Below are 8,579 nucleotides of genomic sequence, written 5' to 3' on the forward strand. Positions count from 1 at the left end.
GTCAGACAAATGTTGGTGTTGACTATTGTAATATTTGTGTTGTGGAGAAATGACCAGGCAGGAGACGGGAGTACAGTTGGTTTTCGTTTAGTCAAAACCCCTCGTGCTCTACAGTTCCCGGCACCCCAGTGCGCATGGGCATTTCCTATTAGGTGTAGTAACGTAACACTGCCATAATCCATTACTGCTTAGTAACAGCACAGTAACTAATATAAACAGATGTAGATCCCAGATACTACAACTATGAACTTTACTTAGCTATACAGTGCCTTGCGAAAGTATTCGGCCCCCTTGAACTTTGCGACCTTTTGCCACATTTCAGGCTTCAAACATAAAGATATAAAACTGTATTTTTTTTGTGAAGAATCAACAACAAGTGGGACACAATCATGAAGTGGAATGACATTTATTGGATATTTCAAACCTTTTTAACAAATCAAAAACTGAAAATTGGGCGTGCAAAATTATTCAGCCCCTTTACTTTCAGTGCAGCAAACTCTCACCAGAAGTTCAGTGAGGATCTCTGAATGATCCAATGTTGACCTAAATGACTAATGATGATAAATACAATCCACCTGTGTGTAATCAAGTCTCTGTATAAATGCACCTGCACTGTGATAGTCTGAGAGGTCCGTTAAAAGCGCAGAGAGCATCATGAAGAACAAGGAACACATCAGGCAGGTCCGAGATACTGTTGTGAAGAAGTTTAAAGCCAGATTTGGATACAAAAAGATTTCCCAAGCTTTAAACATCCCAAGGAGCACTGTGCAAGCGATAATATTGAAATGGAAGGAGTATCAGACCACTGCAAATCTACCAAGACCTGGCCGTCCCTCTAAACTTCCAGCTCATACAAGGAGAAGACTGATCAGAGATGCAGCCAAGAGGCCCATGATCACTCTGGATGAACTGCAGAGATCTACAGCTGAGGTGGGAGACTCTGTCCATAGGACAACAATCAGTCGTATATTGCACAAATCTGGCCTTTATGGAAGAGTGGCAAGAAGAAAGCCATTTCTTAAAGATATCCATAAAAAGTGTTGTTTAGAGTTTGCCACAAGCCACCTGGGAGACACACCAAACATGTGGAAGAAGGTGCTCTGGTCAGATGAAACCAAAATGGAACTTTTTGGCAACAATGCAAAACGTTATGTTTGGAGTAAAAGCAACACAGCTCATCACCCTGAACACCCCATCCCCACTGTCAAACATGGTGGTGGCAGCATCATGGTTTGGGCCTGCTTTTCTTCAGCAGGGACAGGGAAGATGGTTAAAATTGATGGGAAGATTGGATGGAGCCAAATACAGGACCATTCTGGAAGAAAACCTGATGGAGTCTGCAAAAGACCTGAGACTGGGACAGAGATTTGTCTTCCAACAAGACAATGATCCAAAACATAAAGCAAAATCTACAATGGAATGGTTCAAAAATAGAGAATGGCCAAGTCAAAGTCCAGACCTGAATCCAATCGAGAATCTGTGGAAAGAACTGAAAACTGCTGTTCACAAATGCTCTCCATCCAACTTCACTGAGCTCGAGCTGTTTTGCAAGGAGGAATGGGAAAAAATTTCAGTCTCTCGATGTGCAAAACTGATAGAGACATACCCCAAGCAACTTACAGCTGTAATCGCAGCAAAAGATGGCGCTACAAAGTATTAACTTAAGGGGGCTGAATAATTTTGCACGCCCAATTTTTCAGTTTTTGATTTGTTAAAAAAGTTTGAAATATCCAATAAATGTCGTTCCACTTCATGATTGTGCCCCACTTGTTGTTGATTCTTCACAAAAAAATACAGTTTTATATCTTTATGTTTGAAGCCTGAAATGTGGAAAAAGGTCGCAAAGTTCAAGGGGGCCGAATACTTTCGCAAGGCACTGTACATTGTGGGATATACAGTGGGGCAAAAAAGTATTTAGTCAGCCACCAATTGTGCAAGTTCTCCCACTTAAAAAGATGAGAGAGGCCTGTAATTTACCTCATAGGTACACTTCAACTATGACAGACAAAATTAGGAAAAGATATCCAGAAAATCACATTGTAGGATTTTTTATGAATTTATTTGAAAAATATGGTGGAAAATAAGTATTTGGTCAATAACAAAAGTTTATCTCAATACTTTGTTATATACTCTTTGTTGGCAATGACAGAGGTCAAACGTTTTCTGTATGATTTCACACACTGTTGCTGGTATTTTGTCCCATTCCTCCATGCAGATCTCCTCTAGAGCAGTGATGTTTTGGGGCTGTTGCTGGGCAACACGGACTTTCAACTCCCTCCAAAGATTTTCTATGGGGTTGAGATCTTGAGACTGGCTAGGCCACTCCAGGACCTTGAAATGCTTCTTACGAAGCCACTCCTTCGTTGCCCGGGCGGTGTGTTTGGGATCATTGTCATGCTGAAAGACCCAGCCACGTTTCATCTTCAATGCAATTGCTGATGGAAGGAGGTTTTCACCCAAAATCTCACGATACATGGCCCCATTCATTCTTTCCTTTACACGGATCAGTCATCCTCGTCCCTTTGCAGAAAAACAGCCCCAAAGTATGATGTTTCCACCCCCATGCTTCACAGTAGGTATGGTGTTCTTTGGATGCAACTCAGCATTCTTTGTCCTCCAAACATGACGAGTTGAGTTTTTACCAAAAAGTTATATTTTGGTTTCATCTGACCATATGACATTCTCCCAATCTTCTCTGGATAATCCAAATGCTCTCTAGCAAACTTCAGACGGGCCTGGACATGTACTGGCTTAAGCAGGGGGACACGTCTGGCACTGCAGGATTTGAGTCCCTGGCGGCGTAGTGTGTTACTGATGGTAGGCTTTGTTACTTTGGTCCCAGCTCTCTGCAGGTCATTCACTAGGTCCCCCCATGTGGTTCTGGGATTTTTGCTCACCGTTCTTGTGATCATTTTGACCCCACGGGGTGAGATCTTGCGTGGAGCCCCAGATCGAGGGAGATTATCAGTGGTCTTGTATGTCTTCCATTTCCTAGTAATTGCTCCCACAGTTGATTTCTTCAAACCAAGCTGCTTACCTATTGCAGATTCAGTCTTCCCAGCCTGGTGCAGGTCTACAATTTTGTTTCTGGTGTCCTTTGACAGCTCTTTGGTCTTGGCCATAGTGGAGTTGACTGTTTGAGGTTGTGGACAGGTGTCTTTTATACTGATAACAAGTTCAAACAGGTGCCAATAATACAGGTAACGAGTGGAGGACAGAGGAGCCTCTTAAAGATGAAGTTACAGGTCTGTGAGAGCCAGAAATCTTGCTTGTTTGTAGGTGACCAAATATTTATTTTCCACCATAATGGAAAATGATGGTGGAAAACTATCTGTCATAGTTGAAGTGTACCTATGATGAATTTTTAAGTGGGAGAACTTGCACAATTGGTGGCTGACTAAATACTTTTTTGCCCCACTGTAGCTAGCTAAGTTATTGTCAACATTGATTTTTATTGGCTGGCTAGCTAACTGGCTATAGCAGGCAAGGACATTAGCTAGCTTATCTGTTTGTTTACAAAGATGACTTCAGCCTTACAGTTGAAGTCGGAAGTTTACATACACTTATGTTGGAGTCATTAATACTCGTTTTTAAACCACTCCACCAATTTCTTGTTAACAAACTATAGCTTTGGCAAGTCGTTTAGGACATCTACTTTGTGCATGACACAAGTAAGTTTCCCAACAATTGCTTACAGACAGATAATTTACCTTATAATTCACTATATCAAAATTCCAGTGGGTCAGAAGTTTACATACACTAAATTGACTGTGCCTTTAAACAGCTTGGAAAATCCCAGAAAATTATGTCATGGCTTTAGAAGCTTCTGATAGGCTAATTGACATCATTTGAGTCAATTGGAGGTGTACCTGTGGATGTATTTCAAGACCTACCTTCAAACTCAGTGCACCTTTGCTTGATATCATGGGAAAATCAAAAGAAAACAGCCAAGACCACAGACAAAAATTGTGGACCTCCACAAATCTGCTTCATCCTTGGGAGCAAGGCATTCTGTCTCCTAGAGATGAACATACTTTGGTGTGAAAAGTGCAAATTAATCCCAGAACAACAGCAAAGAACCTTGTGAAGATGCTGGAGGAAACGGGTACAAAAGTATCTATATCTACAGTAAAATGAGTGCTATATCAACATAACCTGAAAGGCCGCTCAGCGGGGAAGAAGCCACTGCTCCAAAACCGCCATAAAAAAATCCAGACTACGGTTTGCATCTGCACATGGGGACAAAGATCATACTTTTTGGAGAAATATCCTCTGGTCTGATAAAACAGAAATAGAACTGTTTGGCCATAATGACCTTCATTATGTTTGGAGGAAAAAGGCAGAAGAACACCATCCCAACCGTGAAGCACGGGAGTGGCAGCAATCATGTTGTGGGGGTGCTTTGCTGCAGGAGGGACTGGTGCACTTCACAAAATTGATGGCATTATGAGGAAGGATAATTGTGTGGATATATTGAAGCAACATCTCAAGACATCAGTCAGGAAGTTAAAGTTTGGTCGCAAATGGGTCTTCCAAATGAACAAGGACTCCAAACATGCTTCCAAAGTTGTGGCAAAATGGCTATTGGAGTGACCATCAATCCTATAGACAATTTGTGGGCAGAACTGAAAAAGCGTGTGCGAGCAAGGAGGCCTACAAACCTGACTCAATTACACCAGCTCTGTCAGGAGGAATGGGACAAAATTCACCCAAGTTATTGTGGGAAGCTTGAGGAATGCTACCCAAAAAGTTAAACAATTTAAAGGCAATGCTACCAAATACTAATTGAGTGTATGTAAACTTCTGACCCACTGGGAATGTGATGAAAGAAATAAAAGCTGAAATAAATCATTCTCTCTACTATTATTCTGACATTTCACATTCTTAAAATAAAGTGCTGATCCTAACTGATCTAAGACAGGGAATTTGCATGATTAAATGTCGGATATTGTGAAAAACTTAAATGTATTTGGCTATGGTGTATGTAAAAAAAAAAACTTCCCTGTCAAAATATATCTAGGTGGCTTTCCTCTCTTGTTGGTTAGCTAGCTAGCCAACATTAGTTCTCATCTGACTGGTAACTTATTCTGTGGTATAAAGTTACATTAGCTAGTTAGCTAAAGTTACAGCTGCTGGCTAGCTAGCTAGCTAACATTAGCTAATCAAAACAAAACCACATTCAGCTCACTAATAACAACCAACCCATTTTTCATGTTGGACAATTATCTGCATGCATTTATTGATTAACCTCAAATTGAATACCAACATATAGCTATCTATAGTAGCCTAGGTTTGTCCTCAACCACTTCTTATCATGGCTGGCTGCCTGGCTGATAGAGGCGACGACCTGTTTGTGTTGGCGAGTTGCTAAGCGACAGAGCTGATTGCCCGGCTTGATAGAACTCTGAGATTCAGATGAAAAAATGTTAGCATTGTCAGAAATGCTCCAAAAAGGTAGCACATCATTGCTTTTTAATGGACAGAAATGTGCACATGAGAGTGAAAAATGATACATTTCATAAAAACTGTTGCACCTACAAACGTAGTCTATCCGACATTGTTTAAATTCAATGGTCACTCTATGGATGCTATAGTCTCGTTTAATCCTACTTCTAGATTGAGGTAGGTAGCCACAAGAAAATACTCTTAAAACTCAATTGCTAATGACACTTAAAAAAAAAAATCTGCCATGTGGTTCTCGGTAACGGATGGACGGACCAGAACGAGAGGCGGGGAGTGTGAATCAAGTTGATTTGAGATTGGTGTCATATTGGCTTAGATATGATGATTGGGAGATTGGAATTTAACAGTGAGCTTCAACCAATACCTATATAGACGAGACTTATCATCACGTTTACAGTACATTTTGGCAGTTACCTGTATATAAATAGGAACTACAATGATTCTTCAAACATATTGTAATCATGACTCTTATTCATAGTTGGAAATTGGGAACTATAGTTCTAGCTACTATCCCGCGCCTCGGCATGAATCTATTGTACGTGAACAGAAAGGTTATTAATAGTAGTCTGTGGGGAGATGGGAAGGTTATTTATTATTGACTAGTTCACTGCCTCAGCTCACATACCTGAGAGTTGTATGTGTTTGAGGTCACAGGAAAATCTGCTAAATTGTTCTCTATTGGTCTCTCTCTTTGATTGGGTCAAGGCCCCTATAGTTCCCCCAGTAATACATCTGAACCCTCATATGCTGGGATAGCTCACACACGCACACACACACACACCGATGCACACACACACTATCCTGGGTGTGAACATGAGCTCATGCTCATCAGATTATGAATGTTATAAAAATCACTAATTGAATCATTCCGGTTAACTTTGGCATTTGATTACAGTTTTTTACAATCACTTTGGCAATAATTTCAGAACCTTGATGTAATTTTTCAAAACTCACAACCAATGATCAAAATGCAAATTTTTCAAAACTGACACTTTTTTCCAATTGCTTGGATACAATACATATAAAGCTAAGATCATTTGTTCACTGAACTAAAATCACCTGTTCAAAATGACGCAACATAGTATTACCATTTCAAAATGCAATTCACAGATTACATCTGAAATGACTGTCTACTCATTTCATTACAATGATCTAACTATCAATTGATACAACTGCTCAAAATGATAAGTAACTGTTGCATTACTCTTAATGCATAGTTTTGTGGAAACTGACGAACAATATTCCATTTTCAGATCATGAAAGTTTCAGGATAACGAGATCCATTGACACCAATTACAGTGGAACATGAACCAATTGGATTATCTATGGATGTAATATTTCATCATCATTCTTTATCACTGTCTCTGTGGTCCCATGTACTACTTTTCCAGACCATGTTTTCAGATTTGACATTACTGTACACTCTGTACACACTTTATTAGGTACACCTATCTAGTACTGGGTAGGACCCCCTTTTGCCTCCACAACAGCCTGAATTGGTGTTGTACGTTAAGAGATGCCCTTCTGCACACCACTGTTTTAAACAGCTGTTATTTGAGCATTTGTGGCCTTTCTGTTAGCTTGAATGAGTCTGGACATTCTCCTCTGACCTCTTTCATTAACAAGGTGTTTTTGCCCACAGAACTGCCACTCACTGAATGTGTTTTGTTTATCGCACCATTCTCTGTAAACTCTAGAGACTGTAGTGCGTAAAAATCCCAGGAGGGCAGCTGTTTCTGAGATGCTAGAATCACCATGTGTGGCATCAACAATCATACCACGGTCAAAGTTGCTTAGATTACACATCTTGCCCATTCTAATGTTTGGTCAAACAACATCTAAAGCTCTCTACTCTATATACACTATATATTGAGTTGCAGGCAGCCACGTGATTCGCTGTTCGAATGTAACCTTCCTTGATGAGCTAAATCAGGTCTGTAGAGCTGATGGCATGACCTATGTCATTGTGTGGGATAATGTCAGGTTCCACCATGCTCAAATGGTGCAAGCATGGTTTCAGGCCCATCCACAATTTAACACCCTGTACTTACCCCCAAACTCTCCTTTCCTTAACCCGATTGAGGAATTTTTCTCCACATGGAGGTGGAAGGTATATGATAGGCGCCCTCATGAACAAGCCGCCCTTCTCCAGGCCATGGATGACGCATGCAATGACATCACGGCAGACCAGTGTCAGGACTGGATTCGCCATGCCCGAAGATTCTTCCCAGGATGTTTGGCTAATGAAAACATCCATTGTGATGTGGATGAGAACCTATGGCCAAATCCACAAGACAGGGTTGAGGGAAAGATAGAAGTACAGTAATCAATCCGTTGTTTAGCTTTTTACAGTAAGCCAGGTGAGGAACACTGCAGTTGACCTTTAACTGTTTTTTCTTTTTTTGTTGCAAATTATTTTCGCTTTGATTCAAAGAAACCTATGTTGTGATTTTATTGTATTTCATCAATAAATGTAATATTTTGTTCAATGATTCCACTGTGTCTGTAGTATTCTCTCTACCAGTTATTTTACAGTGATGCATTTACGTGTAGTAGCATAATGAAACATGTATCACATATTTTGTACTACAATATTTAATGATTGTACGAACAACGACACAGTGAAACTATCGGTATCTTGTGTGTGTGTGATCTAAATGAATGTTCCCATATTTCATGATAAATGAGTTATTTGAATCAATGATTCTGCAAGTGCAAGGTTTCTTTAAAGATATGAATGCACAATGCAATGTTTTGAACATTGGACAGCCTGTATTACAAGTGAGGACCGTTTTGAGTTTTGTGTCTAGAGTTTTGAAAAATGACCACAAGGTTCTGAAATTAGTGCCAAAGTGATTGTTAAAAACTGTAAAGTGTTGATGAAGGTTGAAATGTGGCATTAAAGGGAAATTCCGCCACTTTTTAACCTAATATTCATTAGTGACCATACTTGTGACCAGCATCATACCAGTGTCTACATATTTGAAAATGGCGTGTTTCTATAATCTGTGGTTAAAAAGGTAAAGAAATGCTTCTCTGTGACAACTCAGGGTAGGATTAAAAGTAGGAAAAACTTATTTTCTAAACCTGCAACTAGTTTCTAGCCAGAGGGATGG

This window comes from Oncorhynchus kisutch, linkage group LG10 (assembly GCF_002021735.2).
Source record: "Oncorhynchus kisutch isolate 150728-3 linkage group LG10, Okis_V2, whole genome shotgun sequence".
Lineage (NCBI taxonomy): Eukaryota > Metazoa > Chordata > Actinopteri > Salmoniformes > Salmonidae > Oncorhynchus > Oncorhynchus kisutch.